Source organism: Galeopterus variegatus, unplaced genomic scaffold (genome assembly GCF_000696425.1).
Source record: "Galeopterus variegatus unplaced genomic scaffold, G_variegatus-3.0.2 Scaffold866, whole genome shotgun sequence".
Classification (NCBI taxonomy): domain Eukaryota; kingdom Metazoa; phylum Chordata; class Mammalia; order Dermoptera; family Cynocephalidae; genus Galeopterus; species Galeopterus variegatus.
In genome coordinates this window covers 471,335-481,360 of record NW_007726977.1, presented here as the reverse complement: position 1 = coordinate 481,360, position 10,026 = coordinate 471,335, and the positions used below count along the sequence as shown (strand labels likewise).

Genomic DNA, 10,026 nt, shown 5'->3' with positions numbered 1-10,026 from the left:
AGGCTCTGAGGCCTCGAGGCAATAGCTGGGCGGGCTCTTGGCTCCAGACAGGCAGGCAGCCGCGCTCTAATGGCTCCAGACATTCACCTAGCTTACCCCAAGGGTTACATCTTGGATAACAATAGTACAATATCAAAAAAAAAAAAAAATTGACAGTGCATGTGTAGTACTGTGTCAGCTCATCACATGTGTAGATTCGCATAACCACCACTACCATCAAGATGCAGAACCATTCCATCACCACCCACACCCACCTCCTGCTACACCTGCACAGTCACCCCACCACCTCCCCCCAATAACCCCTAACCCCTGGAAATAGCTGGTTTGTTCTCTATCTTTATAATTATGGCATTTGAGAATGTCGTCAAAATGAAATCATACAGTACATGATCTTTTGAGGTTTTTTCACTCAGCTAATGACCTTGAGATCCATTCAAATTGTTGCGTGTATCAATAGTTCATTCCTGTGTATTGCTGAGTAGTATTCCAGCAATCCAGTAGTATAAATGTACAATGGGTTTTTGTGGGGTTTTTTTAACCATTCATCAATTGTAGGATATTTGGTTGTTTCCAGCTTTTAAAGCTGCTTTTAACAATTGTTTACAGGTTTTCATTTGGATATAAGTTTTCACTTCTCAGGGGTAGATGCTCAGGAGTGTTGTTGCTGAGTCATATGGTACTTGCACATTTAGTTTTTTAAGAAACAGCCAGAATGTCTGTGTTATTTTACATTCCCATAAGCAATGTATGAGAGATAGTTTCTCCACATCCTTGCCAACATTTGGGATTATCACAAGTTTTTTTTTTTTTTTTTTTTTTTTTCTTTCTGTCTTTTTTCGTGTCCGGCAACGGATCGCAACCCTCAGTGTTGCCCCCGTACCGGGCCGGGGACCGGCAACGGGATCGCAAGCCCCGGTGTTGCCCCCGCGCCTCGCTCAGCCAGTGAGCGGGAGCCGGTCCGTATTTTAGCCTTTCTGATAGGTGTGCAATGACATCTCATCGTGGTGTTAATTTGCATTTCCCCAATGGCTGGTAATCTTGAACACCTTTTCACGTGCTTAATTGCCATCTGTATAGCCTCTTTGGTGAAATCTCTCTTCATGTCTTTTACCTGTTTCTTTATTGGATTTTTTTTTTTTTTTTTTTTTTTACTGTTGAGTTCTAGAGTTGTCTGTCTATTCTAGACATGAGTCCTTTGTCATATGTGTAGTTTGCAAATATTTTCTCCCAATCTGTAGATTCTCTATTCATCGTAGCTTGTCTTGTCAGTGTTTTTTTTCAGAGAAAGTTTTAAATTTTGATGAAGTCCAACTTATCAATTTTTTTTCCTCTTATGGATTATGCTCTTAGAGTCATGTCCAGGAACTCTTTGCCTAGCCCTAGATCCCAAGTATTTTCTCCTTTTTAAAAAATAAAAGTTTTGTAGTTTTACTTTTTACATTTAAGTTCATAATTCATTTTGAGTTTAATTTTTAGATAAAGAGTGAGATTTAGTTTAAGGTTGTTTTGGTGGAGGTTTTTTGCTTATGCATATTCTATTGCTCCAACACCATTTGTTGAAAAGACTATTCTTTCCCTATTGAATTGCTTTTGTCAAAAAATCAGTTGGCATACTTGTGTGGGGCTACTGCTGGGTTCTCTGCTCTGTTCCATTGATCTATGTGTTTGTCCTTCTACCTGTGCCACACAGTCATGATTACTACAGTTGATATAATAGGTCTTGAAATAACTGATGCCTACTACATTATTCTTCTTTTTCAAAATTATTTTACCTCTTCTAGTTCCTTTGCCTTTCCATTTAAATTTTAGAATGATCGTGTCTATATCTATAAGAAAAAAGAGTTTGCTGGGATTTTGATGTAAATGGAGTTAAACCTATATATCAATTTGGGGAGAATTGGCATCTTTATTTTGTTGAGTCTTCCATTCCATTGACATGGTATGCCTCTTCATTATTTAGATCTTTGTTTTCTTTCATTAGCATTTTGTAGTTTACAGCATGCAAATCCTGTACATGGTAGAGTGTGGTGCTGACAACACCAGGGTAAAGGGTTCAGATCCTCATACTAGCAAGCCTCCAAATAAACCAAAAACAAATCCCGTACATGTTTTGTTAGACTTACACCTAAGTGGCCCTCATAAGGTAACAAGAAAAATGAAATTAGTAGTCAGCACTTTAAAGTGAGAGGTATCTGTATGAACATTTAGATTTACAACAGTGGGAAGATGTAGCCATCCCACGTCTGCACTCCCACGTGGGCGCTGTTGAAGCTGGGCAATGGATGCTCCCATGAGAAGGGATCTCCTGGCACCCCCATCCACTTCCCTTCCTGTGTCACTAGCCTGGCTCCTGTGGACATTGACGTTTCAATTCCTGATTAAGAAGCAGATTTTTAAAATTTGGCCATAATCCTGCCACTTCAGGCAAACCACTATTCATATTTTGAGATTTTTTTCAGTATATGTATATGTTTTTATATAGTTTGAGACATGTTGTATATACAATTCTAATATCATATCCCAAGTCTGGAGGTGAAGGTGGTTGGTTCATTTCCTTGTGTGGTTTGCCACCTCGGTGTCAGTGGTTATGTACCATGGATGGCTCATATGTCCTGGGTTGTGAGAGTGCCCTTCAGAGCACTGTGGCATGAGCATCTCCAGGGGATGCTATGAGTTTCTGCCGTTTCGGACCCATTTTCAAATTAATTTTTCAGTTTTGAGGTTCCATGAATTCAGACTCCAAGCCTGCTCAGTGCAAACCTGTTGTTCTGTTTGTTTTGCTGGTGATTTTCTTTTCACCCATGATCCTGATGGATGACTAGATTCCTTGCCCTTTCCCTGGCCCAGTGGGTAGAGTTTTCCTGGTGCCTGGTTCATGGATGGAACGGCTCTTTGTGAATCTGGCTGGATGCAGGCCGTCCCCTTGCCACTCCCAGCTGGAATGGAGCCAGGTGCCCTGGGATCCCCCCATATAGCCAGGCCCCAGTGCCATGCGGTTCTCACCTACACAACCCTCCACCTTCACCCCTGCCTGGGGCACTTGGCTTAAGCTCCTGCCCTGGCCTCTGACACTTTCCTCTTTGTTTATGGTATCTGAGAATTTCCTTTGCTTTGTATGATTGTTTTATTTTGAGCATGGTTATACAATTTTAAAATTTGCTCATTTTGTCAGTATTTCTCTGTGTTTGAAGTAGGAAATGAAATTTTCCATTTCAGCTCCTTCTCCCTTATTGACCAAAGGTATATGTCACTTTATATGTGGGTTTTTGTTATTGTTTGTTAAGTTCGTGACACTTTCCTAGGTCATCCAAAATTCTTTGTCTATAGAACGTGGTGCTGATAACACCAAGGTCCAGGTTAGATTCTTATATCAGTCAGCTGCCAGAAAAAAAAAAAACCAAATATTCTTTGTCAACGTCAGTATTAGAGGCTATGTATTCCATTATATGGATCTACCATGATTCTTTAAGGCATTTTCCTAATGTTGAACATTTAGATTATTTCCAGATTTTCACTAATGTAAAATAACAGTGCAGTGGACATTTTTGGGACTTAGATTTATTTCCTTTGGGATACAATCCTAGGAGTGACACATCTGCAGTAGGCCCAAACGTGTATAAGGATCCTAGTGCATTCCATTGAGTGGTGGTTGGTGTAGCATGTGGCAAAGAGGCCTGGGGCAACCATGCTGCTCGTTACTTACTTACACAGAGGCAGTATAAATGCTCTTCGACTGACCATGGGGTTATGCATCCCGATAAGCCCATCGTAAGTTGAAAATATCATAAGTTGAAAATGTACTTAATACACCTAACATCATAGCTTAGCCTAGCCTGCCTTAAATGCACTCAGAATGCTTACATTAGCCTACAGTTGGGCAAAATCATATAACACAAAGCCTATTTTATAATAAAGTGCTGAATATCTCATGTAATTTATTGAATACTGTACTGAAAGTGAAAAACAGATGGTTGTATGGGTACCCAAAGTACAGTTTCTATCAAATGGGTATCACTTTCACACCATTGTAAAGTTGAAAAATCCTAAATCGAACCATCATAAGTTGGGGACCGTCTGTACTGGGGGAAAGGCCATTCACCTGAAAACGAATCGACAAAACGGCTTTGTAAACAAATTAAAATCAGTAAGGTTTATACCTGGTCTAAAGTCCATTCTTTAGAGGCCAGTGACTAGGCCTAATCAACCAGTTTTTTCCAGAGAACAATTAAGAAGGACTTGGTCATTAATCCCCAACCAACACCCATTAAATGATATTTTCTTACATCCTTGTTAATAGGCTGTCTGCGTCCCCCATCATAGCTCCTCAGGGGCCAATACATCCGTGTAGGGAAAATTCAACACGTGCCTGCTACCCTAACTTCTTACTCACCCTAAGATTAGATGGCAATATAGCAGAGTGGCTATGTTCCTCTGTCAAAATCTTCCACATTTTCTACAATGAGCTTTTGATTCTTTTATGAATGAAAAAAAGTATGCATGTGTGTATATATGTGTGTGTGTGTAACATACATATATTTAAGATTGGTTACTGTTCATTGAATCCAGACATAGTCAGGAATTTAGAATGTGCACAGGCTGTTAGAGCTGTAAGGTCCTTGGAGATGGGAGTGCCTAGGCAGAGGAAATCCTTTATCATTGCTCACATAGCAAGGTAGGACGTGAGGCCACGGCTGTATCCCTAAGTCCACCCAGGGAGCTAGAAACCACTTTGAGGGTTTCAGACAGAGGGGATTAATTCAGGGAATGGTGACACAAGCATGGAAGAGGCTGAGAAGCTAACCAGAATATATGTGCCAGGTGCAGGGGCCAGGGCCACCTAGGCAGAAGCTGGAACCAGAGTGAGCCTTCTTGTGGGAGCTGGAGGGTGGAGGGGACTCAGGGAGGCAGCCACCCCTGGAGACACTGCCCCGTTTGAGGGATGCCCTGGCTGCTTCCTCCCCATTGCCCTCACCCTCTTCCCATCAACTCAGCCAGCCTGAGGAGGACACTGGAAATGCAGCCTGCAGGGCTCAGCCCCTCTGCCCTGCAGAGCAGAGCCGAGGACAGGCAGAAAATGGACCTGAGACACATAGGCTCAGACTGGCAGAGGCCCCGGTAACTCCTGGGGGATGGAACAAATAGCCTCAGTTCTGGTTCTGTGGCTTTCCCAGGGGCCCAGCATGGGGTCAGGCAACCGGCGAGGTGACGTGAACCAGCCTTTTCCAGACTGGGGATGGGAGGAGGAGGACTCAGCCAGGTATACTGCTGGCCATGATGATGCTGCTGGTCTCCACCATACCTGCTGGGATGGCCTCCCCTCTGCCTCCTCCAGCCAGGCACTGCCACCTTATCAGAGTCCTCAGGGTCCAAAGCTGAAGTGGCCTGGGCAGGGCTAGAGAGCATGCCCCCCTTCCTGGGTGGTACACTCCACAGCAGGCGCCCACAAAAGGGCTGTCCAAAATCATACTGAGTTTCAGCAAAACAGCTCCTACCGCTCTCCTCACAGGCTCCTACTCTCCACAGGACCCAGCGATGGATTTGCATAGCAGCCAGCACTCCGTATTGCAAAACCCCTCGGCCTCCCCCAACCAGGGCTTCATGGCTGGCCCGATTCTTTCTCTCCCCAGTCCTCAGACTCTGTCCAGCCCTCACCCAGCTACCGGCTCCACCCAGCCGTGTCCAAACCCCAGCCCGGTTCAGCTGGGATCCAGTTTCACTCTGAACCAATGCAGCCCAAACCAGACAGTGGACTTCCTTGTTTTACTTCCAGAACATTTTCTCTCTCACTATATTGTGTAATAAGCATCATCTCCTTACATCTTAAGTATTCTGGTGGCTGTTTTCAAATAGTTATTCCTGTGCTGAGAGTTATGACAAGGTGTAAGGTCATTAAGCTCCTTCTGTATATTCTTTACAAAGTGGATCTGTAGAAACTGCTTGGAGCATTGCTTGGTTGGGGGGAGATATTTGCTCTCTTGGTTTCTCACATTTTCTTTCCTTCATTTGGTCATTCAATAAAGATATATTTCTGTGCAGGCACATTGACCCATTACAACCATGTTATCTTTTTTTTTTTTTAAAAGATGACCGGTAGGGCCGGCCCGGTGGCGCACTGGATAAGTGCGCCGCTTGGGAAGCACGGCTGCGCTCCCGCCCGAGGGTTCGGATCCCACATACAGACCGGTTCCCGCTCACTGGCTGAGCGAGGCGCGGGAGCAACACTGAGGGTTGCGATCCGTTGCCGGACACGGAAAAAGACAAAAGACAAAAAAAAAAAAAAAGAAGGCCGGGAAGGGGATCTTAACCCTTGAGTTGGTGTTGTCAGCACCACCACGCCCAGCCAGTGAGCGAACCCGCCATCCCCACATGAGATCCGAACCCGTGGCCTTGGTGTTATCAGCACCACACTCTCCCGAGTGAGCCACGGGCCGGCCCCTACAACCATGTTATAAATGTGGACTAATTCCCAGCTAGCCCAAAGCCAATTTAATCCGTAAGGGCTATGGTGTGAGCTAGCCTCGGGACCTAACCACTGCCTACAGTATTCTATAGAAAACACAGATTTCGGGAACTCATCTATCTCCTGCCAAACCACACACTGTCCCACTAAGAACAGAACATGGTGTCACAGGGAAGCCTGCCCACCACCCATGACTGGCTGAATACCAAGGGTCGTTCTGCCGTGTAGACTGTATAGATATTTGGGCTAAGGAAAAGGGCTGGTCTATGTTTTTTGGGTGTTGTTTTTTTTTTCCAATTGATTTTCTGTTTTATTTTTTCATTGTATAAGTAATCATGAATACATGCTCTTTTTTCCTTTTTCTTTTTTTTTTTTTTAAAGATGACCAGTAAGAGGATCTTAACCCTTGACCTGGTGTTGGCAGCAACACGCTCACCCAAATGAGCCACGGGAGGGCCTTTTTTTTTTTTTTTTTAGCGGCTAGCTGGTACAGGGACTGAACCTGGACCTTGGTGTTATCAGTACCTATGCTCTAATGAACTGAGCTAACCAGTCAGCCCACATGCTCATTTTTAAAATGTAAACAATAGTGTAGTATACTCGTACTAGGGCACTTCAAAAAGTTTGTGGGAAAACAGAATTAAAAGATAATATGAATCTTTCTGTGAACTTTTTGAAGACCCCTCATATAAAGTACAATTAACCCTAACCCTCTTCACAATCCCTTTGTGTTAGTCCGTTTTGTGTTGCTATAACAGAAATACCTGAGACTGGGTAATTTATAAGGAAAAAGGGTTTATTTGGCTTACGATTCTGGGACAGCTGCATCTGGCCCAGGCCTCAGGCTGCTTCTACTCATGGCGGAAAGTAGCAGGCAGCTGACGGGTACAAGCAGGTCACATGGAGAGAGGAAGCAAGAAAGAGCCAGAGAGGAGGTGCCAGTGTCCTTTAAACAACCAGCTCTCGCAGGAACTAATAGAGCAAGAACCCACTCACTACCCCCCCGCCCCCAGGGAGAGCATTAATCCATTCATGAGGGATCTGCCCCCATGACTCAATCACTTTCCAACACTGCCACACTGGGGATCAAATTTCCACATGAGTTTTGGAGGGGACAACACATCCAAACTCCATCACCCCTTAATCCTACACCTCTTCCCAAATGTGACCACTACTAACCGGCATTTTAATCGCACTTGCAAACATACAGATGTATATATCCACGTATAGTTTTTGTTTTGTTATGTTTGACATAGATGGGACCGTGATATATGTATTATTCTGCAGCTTGCTCTTTTTCACATGGTATGTTGGAGAGCTCTCCATGCAGGACAGAAAGGTCTGCTGCATTCTTTTTTTTGGCGTTTTTTTCCTTTGGTGTTTTTTTTTTTTTTTTATGGTGGTAAAATATACATAACAAAGAAGTTGCCATGTGTTCAATTCAGTGGCATTAATTACTTTCACAATGTTATACAACCAGCACCAACCATTCTTTATTTCAAAAACTTTTTCATTACCCCAAACAAAAACTCTGCAACTATTAAGCAAAATCGCTCCCCATTCCCCTCCCCCAGCCCCTGGTAACCTCTACTCTACTTTCTGTCCCTATGAATTTGCCTATTCTAGATATTTCGTGTAAGTGGAATCATATATTATTTGTCCTTTTCTGTCTGACTTACTTCAGTCAGGATAATGTCTTCTAGGTTCATCCATGTTATATCATGTATCAGAATGCTGCATTCCATTTAATCCCTATAGATGATTTCATTTTATGAATGTACCATTATTTATATAATTAATGTATGTACACATTTCATTGGAAATTGTGAATTGAAAATTATGCCCAACTGTTCTCTATCCTCTGTATGTAAATGCTGTGGTGAGAATCCTGGTACACAAATAAATCTTCATGCGTATGTGAAAGCCTTTTCCAGAATCAATTCCCGTAAGAGGAATTGCTGCATGAAAGGATATATGCATTTTAAAATTTGATACATATTTACCTATTGCCCTCTAAAAATGCAGCACCAGTAGACACTGCCACCCACAATGTATATGAGCGCCCCGTCCCACATACCCTTACAGACTCTGGCATTTCAATTAGTTGAAATTCTTCCAACCCAGTGGTCAAAAAATATTTTCTGATTACACTACCCACTGCCTTGAATGCGTGGGAGGTTGAGCACCTCTTCATCTGTTTATTGGCATTTGCATATCCATGGCTTATTTTTAGTTAAATTATTTTTTTCTTTACTATGTATTACAGATAGTAAGTCTGTGAAGTTTGTTACTTGTCATGTAGCTTTTGTTTATAATGTCTTCTTAGGAAAAATTTTATTTTTTACATGGTCAAATCTGCCTTTGTCTCCCTTTTCTGCTATTTCAGTTTTGGGTTCCATCGATGGGTCCTTCCTCTCCCAAATTTATTATTAATTTTTTTTCCTTTTTGTCTTTTTTCATGACCGGCAACGGATCGCAACCCTCAGTGTCGCACCCGTACCGGCCCGGGACCGGCAATGGGATCGCAACCCTCGGTGTTGCTCCCTGCACCTCGCTCAGCCAGTGAGCGGGAACTGGTCTGTATGTGGGATCCGAACCCTCGGCGGGAGCGCCGCCGCGCTTCCCAAGTGGCGCACTGTAGCAGTGCGCCACCGGGCTGGCCCTCCCAAATTTATTTTAAAAATTGTTTTGTGGGCTAGCCAGTTAATCGGTTGGTTAGAGTACAGAGTTGTAACACCAAGGTCAAGGGTTCAGATCCCCATACTGGCCAGCCACCCCCCCAAAAGATATTGTTTTGTATTTTATTCTAATAGATTTATTATTTGGGTTTGTTATTATGTACAGTGCTTTAATCTATCTGGACTTTCTTTTTTGTTTGTTTTGTTTACCTTTTATTGTGGAAAACCTCAGGTATACACACGTTATTTTGGAGCACATCACTGACATACCATTTTGTCTGTAAAAGTTTCAGCACATTATATCTGAAAGGTAACTCATTTTTAAAAAACACACAACCAAAGCATGATTACACACCTAAGAATATTAATGATAAATAGTTTTTTAATATCATTAGATATCCAATCAGTGGTCATATTTCCAATTGTCTTGTAATGTCACATTTTATAAGTGTTTGAATTAGGAGTGAAATAAAGTCTTGAAAATACAATTGGTTTGTATATTTCTTAAGGTGATAGTTAACATGTTCCCCTGTCCTTTATATGTACTCTAAATTGTATCTTTTAGTTAGATGTAGAGGTGTGATCAGATTCACATTTTTTGGCAAGACTACTTCATAAAGGGTTTCCGTCTAAGTTTATTTTTGTGTACAATATCAGGTGAAGGTCTAACCTGAATTTTTTTTTCATATACATGGTTAATTGTATGTTGTGCCAACATCATATACTCAATAGGTCATTCTTTCCTCCCAATAATTTGAAATGCCACTGTTATACCACAGCACACACATGTGCACATACACTTACATCTCTTTATGGATAATTTGGATTCTTTTTTTTTTTTTTTTTTTTTTTTTTTTTTTTTTTTTTTTTTTTTTTTTTTTTTTAAAA

The 10,026-nt window shown here is 42.2% G+C and overlaps 1 protein-coding gene across 1 annotated transcript in view; it reads left to right on the top strand.

Moving 5' to 3' along the window:
* The window catches only part of TRIM14 (tripartite motif containing 14), a gene marked incomplete at its 5' end in the record, with an annotated part of 30,011 nt that overhangs the window by 2,347 nt on the left and 17,638 nt on the right, over window positions 1–10,026 (top strand). The window lies entirely within an intron of this gene.